The sequence below is a fragment of the Schistocerca cancellata genome, chromosome 5, assembly GCF_023864275.1.
Source record: "Schistocerca cancellata isolate TAMUIC-IGC-003103 chromosome 5, iqSchCanc2.1, whole genome shotgun sequence".
NCBI lineage: Eukaryota > Metazoa > Arthropoda > Insecta > Orthoptera > Acrididae > Schistocerca > Schistocerca cancellata.
The window spans coordinates 311171278-311180226 of NC_064630.1; positions in this window are offsets into that span (position 1 = coordinate 311171278).

Here is an 8949-nt window from a genome sequence, read left to right on the forward strand (position 1 = left end):
TACAATTTCTCTGACGGTTTTTCCACACTGTTGTATTTGGCAACTAAGGTTAAAGACTTCTTAGGACTACGACGGTAAGATGCAGTTAATATCTTCTTCAGAAACCTTTGGTCATCCCGTGATTTTCCCTTTACACACAGAGGAACGCATAGAAATGACTTCATCATCGGCCGATGCTTTTACCACGCATCATCAAAAATGGTTCCAACGGCTCTGAGCACTATGGAACTTAACATCTATGGTCATCAGTCCCCTAGAACTTAGAACTACTTAAACCTAACTAACCTAAGGACATCACACCCAGTCATCACGAGGCAGAGAAAATCCCTGACCCCGCCGGGAATCGTACCCGGGAACCCGGGCGCGGGAAGCCTGCATCATCACTCTGACAGGTACCCAAGATACCCCAGACTCACCACGGATCGGTAAGCGGTGAAGTACACTCCTGGAAATGGAAAAAAGAACACATTGACACCGGTGTGTCAGACCCATCATACTTGCTCCGGACACTGCGAGAGGACTGTACAAGCAATGATCACACGCACGGCACAGCGGACACACCAGGAACCGCGGTGTTGGCCGTCGAATGGCGCTAGCTGCGCAGCATTTGTGCACCGCCGCCGTCAGTGTCAGCCAGTTTGCCGTGGCATACGGAGCTCCATCGCAGTCTTTAACACTGGTAGCATGCCGCGACAGCGTGGACGTGAACCGTATGTGCAGTTGACGGACTTTGAGCGAGGGCGTATAGTGGGCATGCGGGAGGCCGGGTGGACGTACCGCCGAATTGCTCAACACGTGGGGCGTGAGGTCTCCACAGTACATCGATGTTGTCGCCAGTGGTCGGCGGAAGGTGCACGTGCCCGTCGACCTGGGACCGGACCGCAGCGACGCACGGATGCACGCCAAGACCGTAGGATCCTATGCACTGCCGTAGGGGACCGCACCGCCACTTCCCAGCAAATTAGGGACACTGTTGCTCCTGGGGTATCGGCGAGGACCATTCGCAACCGTCTCCATGAAGCTGGGCTACGGTCCCGCACACCGTTAGGCCGCCTTCCGCTCACGCCCCAACATCGTGCAGCCCGCCTCCAGTGGTGTCGCGACAGGCGTGTATGGAGGGACGAATGGAGACGTGTCGTCTTCAGCGATGAGAGTCGCTTCTGCCTTGGTGCCAATGATGGTCGTATGCGTGTTTGGCGCCGTGCAGGTGAGCGCCACAATCAGGACTGCATACGACCGAGGCACACAGGGCCAACACCCGGCATCATGGTGTGGGGAGCGATCTCCTACACTGGCCGTACACCACTGGTGATCGTCGAGGGGACACTGAATAGTGCACGGTACATCCAAACCGTCATCGAACCCATCGTTCTACCATTCCTAGACCGGCAACGGAACTTGCTGTTCCAACAGGACAATGCACGTCCGCATGTATCCCGTGCCACCCAACGTGCTCTAGAAGTTGTAAGTCAACTACCCTGGCCAGCATGATCTCCGGATCTGTCCCCCATTGAGCATGTTTGGGACTGGATGAAGCGTCGTCTCACGCGGTCTGCACTTCCAGCACGAACGCTGGTCCAACTGAGGCGCCAGGTGGAAATGGCATGGCAAGCCGTTCCACAGGACTACATCCTGCATCTCTACGATCGTCTCCATGGGAGAATAGCAGCCTGCATTGCTGCGAAAGGTGGATATACACTGTACTAGTGCCGACATTGTGCATGCTCTGTTGCCTGTGTCTATGTGCCTGTGGTTCTGTCAGTGTGATCATGTGATGTATCTGACCCCAGGAATGTGTCAATAAAGTTTCCCCTTCCTGGGACAATGAATTCACGGTGTTCTTATTTCAATTTCCAGGAGTGTATTTCTGAAACGGAATGTCCTATACGTCTAGCTCCAACTGCCATTCCTCGTTCAAAGTCTTTTGATTCTATAATGCTAATGCATTGCCTTTTTATAGCTTATGAAAGGGAAACTACCGCCATGTGTGTGTGTGTGTGTGTGTGTGCATATTGCTGTACCATGACTTTTGTAGCCTGAACGTATAGCTCCTAGACTACAATAGGGTAAAAGCGCTACAATGGGGTAAATGCCTACCATTTACATTAACATGCGTGCTGATATTAACTGTTTGTTTGCAACAGGGACGCCTCTTTTCCCGGTATTATGGGTACAATATACTTGCAATTCAAGTTCTAGAAAGGTCCCTCAATTTCTGTAGGTTTCCCCTGTCCGCTTTCAACTAAAACCTATCAGGAACTAGACAACCGCACCCCGTGCAGATAGGTGAAGAATTCGACAGACTGTACAGACAACGTGCATTACATCATTTTGATTTTTGGGTCTGAGGTCCTTCATCAAATCTAGTGCTGGTCGCAGACGCGTCGATCGTAATAATCACATTAACTCTTCGTTACATTCAAGTGGCAGACACATCTCCAGTCGCTACAATACGACGTAGACTCTGAAATGGATCGTGACATCTGTCTTCCTGAAGATATGAATGACTTTAAGCTGACGACCTATAAACCGCTTGTCGCAACGTAGCATCATCATCATCAGCCCTCCTTCTGACTAATACTTAAAGTGAAGGAGTCGTCCTCTCTCACTTCCATAGAGAAGTGTATCTTCGGGTAACTGAACTGAGATGAGCTAAAGAGCTGCCCCAGTTCCAATGGTACATTGTAACTAATATAGACTACTTATAACAAGAGGTTCATCAAATTCAAGGTAAACTAACCTAAGTACACTTACAAATACGTAGTACGTGCAATTCTAGTTACACGGCACACTCGTACCTAAAATCCACTTCTTCTCACACTTCTGTTACCAATCTCTGCGTAAAGGAAGAAATATGGTCGTCAATTCGGTGTTTTAACTCTGGAAAATCATTAGATAGTGGCGGAGGCTAGAGGAAAGGAGCTCTTTCGTACTGTCCATTATGACTTACTCATCGCTCAGGGACTTCGACGTTCAAATATTCTCGCGAAAAGAGATGCTAATGGGGTAGGGCTCGATCTCGTTGCCAAATAAAGTTTTCAGGTTCACTTTCTAACTGAGGAAAGAGCCGTTCTTGCAACATGTCGAGATAAGATATCCCAGTTACGGTAACTCCAGCGAAACAAAAGGTCCGTACGCTTGACGTCGGGACACAGAACAGAGAACATTTGATTTTTAGGGATCTCTTTGATACTGTACAAGCTTACGATGACATTCTCACCCGCATTATGGTTGACAGTCGTCCCACTTAGGTGAAAAGTTGACTCATCACTGAACATCATATTACTAATAACGTCATCCTCGGATGCAACACTTCGCTTGCGTAGTTGTAAAGTACGCTATAGTCATCTTGCCATACAGAATGTACCGGTTTTAACTGGTATGGAAGCACGTGTACAATTTCTCTGACGGTTTTTCCACACTGTTGTATTTGGCAACTAAGGTTAAAGACTTCTTAGGACTACGACGGTAAGATGCAGTTAATATCTTCTTCAGAAACCTTTGGTCATCCCGTGCTTTTCCCTTTACACACAGAGGAACGCATAGAAATGACTTCATCATTGGCCGATGCTTTTACCACGCATCATCAAAAATGGTTCCAACGGCTCTGAGCACTATGGACTTAACATCTATGGTCATCAGTCCCCCTAGAACTTAGAACTACTTAAACCTAACTAACCTAAGGACATCACACCCAGTCATCACGAGGCAGAGAAAATCCCTGACCCCGCCGGGAATCGTACCCGGGAACCCGGGCGCGGGAAGCCTGCATCATCACTCTGACAGGTACCCAAGATACCCTAGACTCACCACGGATCGGTAAGCGGTGAAGTACACTCCTGGAAATGGAAAAAAGAACACATTGACACCGGTGTGTCAGACCCACCATACTTGCTCCGGACACTGCGAGAGGACTGTACAAGCAATGATCACACGCACGGCACAGCGGACACACCAGGGACCGCGGTGTTTGCCGTCGAATGGCGCTAGCTGCGCAGCATTTGTGCACCGCCGCCGTCAGTGTCAGCCAGTTGGCCGTGGCATACGGAGCTCCATCGCAGTCTTTAACACTGGTAGCATGCCGCGACAGCGTGGACGTGAACCGTATGTGCAGTTGACGGACTTTGAGCGAGGGCGTATAGTGGGCATGCGGGAGGCCGGGTGGACGTACCGCCGAATTGCTCAACACGTGGGGCGTGAGGTCTCCACAGTACATCGATGTTGTCGCCAGTGGTCGGCGGAAGGTGCACGTGCCCGTCGACCTGGGACCGGACCGCAGCGACGCACGGATGCACGCCAAGACCTTAGGATCCTACGCAGTGCCGTAGGGGACCGCACCGCCACTTCCCAGCAAATTAGGGACACTGTTGCTCCTGGGGTATCGGCGAGGACCATTCGCAACCGTCTCCATGAAGCTGGGCTACGGTCCCGCACACCGTTAGGCCGTCTTCCGCTCACGCCCCAACATCGTGCAGCCCGCCTCCAGTGGTGTCGCGACAGGCGTGAATGGAGGGACGAATGGAGACGTGTCGTCTTCAGCGATGAGAGTCGCTTCTGCCTTGGTGCCAATGATGGTCGTATGCGTGTTTGGCGCCGTGCAGGTGAGCGCCACAATCAGGACTGCATACGACCGAGGCACACAGGGCCAACACCCGGCATCATGGTGTGGGGAGCGATCTCCTACACTGGCCGTACACCACTGGTGATCGTCGAGGGGACACTGAATAGTGCACGGTACATCCAAACCGTCATCGAACCCATCGTTCTACCATTCCTAGACCGGCAACGGAACTTGCTGTTCCAACAGGACAATGCACGTCCGCATGTATCCCGTGCCACCCAACGTGCTCTAGAAGGTGTAAGTCAACTACCCTGGCCAGCAAGATCTCCGGATCTGTCCCCCATTGAGCATGTTTGGGACTGAATGAAGCGTCGTCTCACGCGGTCTGCACGTCCAGCACGAACGCTGGTCCAACTGAGGCGCCAGGTGGAAATGGCATGGCAAGCCGTTCCACAGGACTACATCCAGCATCTCTACGATCGTCTCCATGGGAGAATAGCAGCCTGCATTGCTGCGAAAGGTGAATATACACTGTACTAGTGCCGACATTGTGCATGCTCTGTTGCCTGTGTCTATGTGCCTGTGGTTCTGTCAGTGTGATCATGTGATGTATCTGACCCCAGGAATGTGTCAATAAAGTTTCCCCTTCCTGGGACAATGAATTCACGGTGTTCTTATTTCAATTTCCAGGAGTGTATATCCCACTGTTATTCAGAATGGTGGACAAGGTCTTAAACATAGCTTGTCCAGAACGCGAGTCTAATGTACTATACACTTTGGCATCTGGCTCGGTTTCAACAGTCTACAATTTCATATCATCTCTAAATTACTGACGAATATCCTAAGTGCTCTGATTAGGTTCTGAGTAAGTACCACTTTAGTGGCGATATCACCAGAGACATTTCACGGGTTTGCCGCCGGTTGACGTTGTGCAAATTCCACAATATTTCCTCGGAGCAACTGCCCGACATCTTCAGGTAATTGAACCTTGCTGGTTACCAGATACTGCTGACGGTATCCTCTTGCGCACGATTAATGTGCAGGCATGGAAATCACGCATGCGCAATGATTTGCAGATAGATGGCGCCAGACTCAAACGCCCTCTCCCGAAAATCGCAGAGCGGCGCTCCTGCGCGTTTACTGTACGCTGTGTTTACTGACATTGCGGCCACACGTTACTCACAAACATAAACATACTAGACCAATGTTACGACGAGCCTGTTATCCACAAATCTTGATTTTCTGGTCACGATTGTTCAAATGTATGTGAATTGCTAAGGGACCAAACTGCTAAGGTCACATCGGTCCCTAGACTTACACGCCACTTAAGTTATACTACGCTAAGAACAACACACACACACCTATGCCCGATGAAGGACTCTAACCTCTGGGGGGGGGGGGGGGGGCACACAATCCGTGACGTGGCGCCTCAAACCTCGCGGCCACTCCGCGCGTTGTTATGATGGAATAGCAGCCAATGCATCCCTGTTGATGAGATTGTCAGCTGCACGTATATTTATTGCTTCCTTAATGATACAATACCAAAAAGATGATACCGGGGATAAAAATTCGATCTTTTCATAAATCATGCGATTTCTTGTATTCAGATAGTGTTCTGCAATTGCCGACTTCTCTGGTTGGCGTATACGCGTACAACGCTGATGTTCAGCACAGCGTTCTTGTACTGAGCAACATGTCTGGCCTTTGTAAGCCGCCCCACACTAAAAAGGAATCCTACACACACAACGTGTCCTTAGGCCAAGATCAACAGGTTCCTCGGTTTTGAAGATACTCGAAAAACACACTTTATGTCATATCTTCCGAGGACTCTTCCGATTCTTGACGACACGGCACCAAAATACGGCAAAAGGCCAAAGTGGTATATGTCTTTGTACCTTCACTCCGCCGGCCACGGTGGCCGTGCGGTTCTGACGTTGCAGTCCGGAACCGCGAGGCTGCTACGGTCGCAGGTTCGAATCCTGCCTCGGGCATGGGTGTGTGTGATGTCGTTTGGTTAGTTAGGTTTAAGTAGTTCTAAGTTCTAGGGGACTTATGACCTAAGATGTTGAGTCCCATAGTGCTCAGAGCCATTTGAACCTTCACTCCGCGCCATGGACTGAACTGCTTGGACCTGAATGCATTACGTATCTGTCTTTCAGACCAACCGTTTTGTCGGAACACTGTCTTCCAGTGTTATATATCGCTCGACAAGATTTCTTTATGAGATACCACACGCGCTCTATGAACTAACGTACGTAATCATACCGCACTGTGCCGGGTGATGGCAGCTTGTGGCCTGCAAGTATAGATCTGTATGCGTTGTCCCAAGGTTTCATCTGCTTTCCTCCATACCAAAACATCAAGAGAAGGTAAAGTACCATCTTTTTCCACTTCCATTGTGAAGTCTATAGTCGGTTGGAGCGAATTTTAATGCTGAAGAAACGGAGGTAGAGTATCTAGTCGATGTGGTCACACCACATATGTATCATCCACATACTTCAGAAAAGAGAGTGGCTGACTGTATTGCTTTTTCTTCAAAGTCCTCCATAAAATAATTGGCCACCACAGGAGACAGAGGGCTACCCATGGCGACTCCGTCCACTTGCTCAAAATATTCGTCATGAAACAAGAAGTATGTTGATCTAGGCACTTGCTTAAATAATGCCGCTACATCCTCTTCAAACTTGTTGCTAATGAGCTCTAAAGAGTCTTGCAAGGGCAATTTTGTAAATAAAGGCGCAACATCAAAGCTTACTAAGAGATCGGACAACTGCTATCTAAGAGTTTTCTGGCGGCCTATGAAATCTGCAGAATTTCGAATATCGTGGTCGCACTTGCCTACGAGAGGTCCCAGTAGAGATGTCAATTGTTTAGCAAAAAATACGTAGGTGCTCCTATGTTACTTGCAATGGGACGGAGAGGCATCCCACTTTTATAGCCATAGAGTCTAGGAGGAACTACAGTCTGTTGACGCAAACCATTGGTGACTTGCAATGGAATAAAGTTACAGAGTCTTTTTATTTATCCCAGTCATCCGGTCACTTTTTAATTTACTGTATGCAGGATCATCGAGCAATTTGTATCTCTTGCTGTTATATTCTGTTCTTGAGAGAAGCACAGTAGCAATTCATTTGTCAGCAGGTAAGGCGATGTCTTGGTCTTTTCCAGATTCTCGTTGAGCATTTCTTCCAGCTGAGGTGACGTTAAAGTTGGACTCCTTAGGTGGAGCTCAAGTCGAGATATGGCATGTGTCACGACTAATCTCTTCGGTAACATCTTTATGAAGTTACCAAACAGCCTTCTCTTTCCACTAACCACATCTCGGATGGCAATTGCCCCCGGTGTAGATGCAAAATTCAGATTTTTCTCCAGCACCCAAACAGCAGCGTCGTCCAAAGTCTTCTCCGCGAGGTTAACCACGGTTCGTCTTCTTGGCATGTCTTCTTACGTTGAGGCTTCCTGTCGATCGTATTTTGCCATTTCACGAACCTTCGCCTGTCGTTCAGTCCAATCAGCCAGCCCCCAAATGGCGCTATCTACCCAGTTCCAGGATACCGCTGAAAGGTTAGCTGAAATCTTCAGATGGAGTGATAGTAATAGTCTAGACACCAAGCAAAATTCCTGACGTGTATAGCGCATCCTTTCTGTCTCAAGTGCCGCATTGTCCGATCGTTTGATTCCAAAGACAGCTGCACAGTTTATGTAATGTTTAGATTTAGCAATCGTAGGAATGATTTCTCTGTCGCGGCACCACAGTAAAACTGCAAGGGTGCTTAACAATGTACCTCTCTTGAGACGTGACTTGTCAAACTCACATACGTTCTTCGCCACATGGTCCCCATAAAGGTACCAGATGTGACTCTTCAAGTTTTCCCGGCGGATGTGTTGTAAATATAAAAAATTTTCAATAAAGACCCATCATAACAATGGCCTAGTATGGTTTTCTAGTGAGTAACGTGTGGCCGCACTGTCAGTAAACATATCGTACAGCAAACGCGAAGTAGCGCCCCTCTGCGATTTTCGGCAGAGTGCATTTGAGCCTGGTGCCTTCTATCTGCAAATCATTGCGCATGCGTGATTTCCGCGCCTGCGCATTCTTCTTGCACGTTTTCTTTATAGACGGGCGTCGACGTGCAGATACCGTCAGTCTCGAATCTAGCTACAAGCAAGGATCAGCCACCTGAATATGTCGGACAGTTGCTCCGAAGCAATATTATTGAACTCGCACAACGTCATCTGGCGGCGAGCCAGACTATTTACATCACGTAATGTGTTCACTAAATCGTTTTTAAATATCGTGGAAATTAGCTAGCGTACTTTTTAAAAGAAAAAAGTTACGTACTCATTGTATATAAAGCTAATGGAGAAAGGAACATTCTTAGAGCGTT